Source organism: Arachis stenosperma, chromosome 1 (assembly GCF_014773155.1).
Source record: "Arachis stenosperma cultivar V10309 chromosome 1, arast.V10309.gnm1.PFL2, whole genome shotgun sequence".
Taxonomy (NCBI): Eukaryota; Viridiplantae; Streptophyta; class Magnoliopsida; order Fabales; family Fabaceae; genus Arachis; species Arachis stenosperma.
Window position 1 is genome coordinate 91,304,159 of NC_080377.1, and position 3,204 is coordinate 91,307,362.

At 39.9% G+C, this 3,204-nt stretch overlaps 1 non-coding gene across 1 annotated transcript; it reads left to right on the forward strand.

Moving 5' to 3' along the window:
* Positions 1–1,967: 1,967 nt before the first annotated feature.
* LOC130956108 (small nucleolar RNA R71) lies at positions 1,968–2,075 on the forward strand. The gene has a single exon (XR_009077006.1). It is a non-coding gene; the product is annotated as a small nucleolar RNA R71 (small nucleolar RNA).
* The last annotated feature ends 1,129 nt before the right edge of the window (positions 2,076–3,204 follow it).

Genomic DNA, 3,204 nt, shown 5'->3' on the forward strand with positions numbered 1-3,204 from the left:
CGCCCAGAATGGTGCCAGACTGGGCATTAAACGCCCATCTGCTAGCCTTACTGGCGTTTAAACGCCAGTAGGTTCTTCCTCCAGGGTGTGCTGTTTTTCTTCCTGTTTTTCATTCTGTTTTTGCTTCTTCAATTGATTTTGTGACTTCTTATGATCATCAACCTACAAAATAAAATAGAATAACAAAGAAAAATATATAAAATATAACATTGGGTTGCCTCCCAACAAGCGCTTTTTTTTTTAACGTCATTAGCTTGACAGATGGCTCTCATGGAGCCTCACATTTTCTCAGAGCAATGTTGGAACCTCCCAACACCAAACTTAGAGTTTGAATGTGGGGGTTCAACACCAAACTTAGAGTTTGGTTGTGGCCTCCCAACACCAAACTTAGAGTTTGACTGTGGGGGCTCTGTTTGACTCTGATTTGAGAGAAGCTCTTCATGCTTCCTCTCCATGGTGACAGAGGGATATCCTTGAGCCTTAAACACAAAGGATTCTTCATTCACTTGAATGATCAGTTCACCTCCATCAACATCAATCACAGCTTTTGCTGTGGCTAGGAAGGGTCTGCCAAGGATGATGGATTCATCCATGCACTTCCCAGTCTCTAGGACTATGAAATCAGCAGGGATGTAATGGTCTTCAATCTTCACCAAAACATCCTCTACAAGTCCATAAGCTTGTTTTCTTGAATTGTCTGCCATCTCTAGTGAGATTCTTGCAGCTTGCACCTCAAAGATCCCTAGCTTCTCCATTACAGAGAGAGGCATGAGGTTTACACTTGACCCTAAGTCACACAGAGCCTTGTTGAAGGTCATGGTGCCTATGGTACAAGGTATGGAAAACTTCCCAGGGTCCTGCCTCTTTTGAGGTAATTTCTGCCCAGACAAGTCATCCAATTCTTTGGTGAGCAAAGGGGGTTCATCCTCCCAAGTCTCATTTCCAAATAACTTGTCATTTAGCTTCATGATTGCTCCAAGGTATTTAGCAACTTGCTCTTCAGTGACATACTCATCCTCTTCAGAGGAAGAATACTCATCAGAGCTCATGAAAGGCAGAAGTAAGTCCAATGGAATCTCTATGGTCTCATTTTGAGCCTCAGATTCCCATGGTTCCTCATTGGGGAACTCAGTGGAGGCTAGTGCACGCCCATGGAGGTCTCCCTCAGTGGCGTTCACTTCCTCTTCCTCCTCTCCAAATTCGGCCATATTGATGGCCTTGCACTCTCCTTTTGGATTTTCTTCTGTATTGTTTGGAAGAGTACTAGGAGGGAGTTCAGTAACTTTCTTGTTCAGCTGTCCCACTTGTGCCTCCAAATTCCTAATGGAGGACCTTGTTTCAGTCATGAAACTTTGAGTGGTTTTGATTAGATCAGAGACCATAGTTGCTAAGTCAGAGGGGTTCTGCTTAGAATTCTCTGTCTGTTGCTGAGAAGATGATGGAAAAGGCTTGCCATTGCTAAACCTGTTTCTTCCACCATTATTGTTGTTGAAACCTTGTTGAGGTCTCTGTTGATCCTTCCATGAGAAATTTGGATGATTTCTCCATGAAGAATTATAGGTGTTTCCATAGGGTTCTCCTAGGTAATTCACCTCTTCCATTGAAGGGTTCTCAAGATCATACGCTTCTTCTTCAGATGAAGCATCCTTAGTACTGCTTGGTGCATTTTGCATTCCAGACAGACTTTGAGAAATTAGATTGACTTGTTGAGTCAATATCTTGTTCTGAGCCAATATGGCATTCAGAGTATCAATCTCAAGAACTCCTTTCTTCTGATTTGTCCCATTGTTCACAGGATTCCTTTCAGAAGTGTACATGAACTGGTTATTTGCAACCATTTCAATTAGCTCTTGAGCTTCTGTAGGCGTCTTCTTCAGATGAAGAGATCCTCTAGCAGAGCTATCCAAAGACATCTTGGATAGTTCAGAGAGACCATCATAGAAAATACCTATGATGCTCCATTCAGAAAGCATGTCAGAAGGACATTTTCTGATCAATTGTTTGTATCTTTCCCAAGCTTCATAGAGGGATTCTCCATCCTTCTGTCTGAAGGTTTGGACTTCCACTCTAAGCTTACTCAATTTTTGAGGTGGAAAGAACTTTGCCAAGAAGGCATTGACTAGCTTTTCCCATGAGTCCAGGCTTTCTTTAGGTTGTGAGTCCAACCATGTCCTAGCTCTATCTCTTACAGCAAAGGGGAATAACATAAGTCTGTAGACCTCAGGGTCAACCCCATTATTCTTGACAGTGTCACAGATTTGCAAGAATTCAGCTAAGAATTGATGAGGATCTTCCAATGGAAGTCCATGGAACTTGCAATTCTGTTGCATTAGAGAAACTAATTGAGGCTTAAGCTCAAAGTTGTTTGCTCCAATGGCAGGGATAGAGATGCTTCTCCCATAGAAGTCGGGAGTAGGTGCAGTAAAGTCACCCAACACCTTCCTTGCATTGTTGGCATTGTTGTTGTTTTCGGCTGCCATGTCTTCTTCTTTGAAGATTTCTGTTAGGTCCTCTACAGAGAGTTGTGCCTTAGCTTCTCTTAGCTTTCGCTTCAAGGTCCTTTCAGGTTCAGGATCAGCTTCAACAAGAATGCCTTTGTATTTGTTCCTGCTCATATGAAAGAGAAGAGAACAAGAAAATATGGAATCCTCTATGTCACAGTATAGAGATTCCTTGAGGTGTCAGAGGAAAAGAAAAATAGAAGGAAGAAGGAGAAGAATTCGAACTTAGTCAGATAGAGTTCGAGTTGTGCATTGAGGAGGAGTGGTACTCCATAAATAGAAGGATGTGAGAGGAGAGGAAGAAATTTTTGAAAATTAATTAAAAACATTTTCAAAACATTTTGAAAAACTTTAATTTGATTTTCGAAAACCAAGAGTGGGAAAGAAATCAAGTAATTTTTGAAAAACATTTTGAAATTAGAGTTTAAAAAGATGTGATTGAAAAGATTTGATTGAAAAGTTATGGTTTTAAAAAGATATGATTGAAAAACAATTTTAAAAAGATTTGATTTTAAAAATTAATGACTTGCCTAACAAGAAAAGATATGACTCAAACATTAAACCTTTCTCAACAGAAAAGGCAACATACTTGAAATGTTCAATCAAATCATTAATTGTTAGCAAGTATCTTTGAAAAAGGAAAGAAATTGATTTTGAAAACATTTGATTGAAAAGATATGATTTGAAAAAGATTTGATTTTGA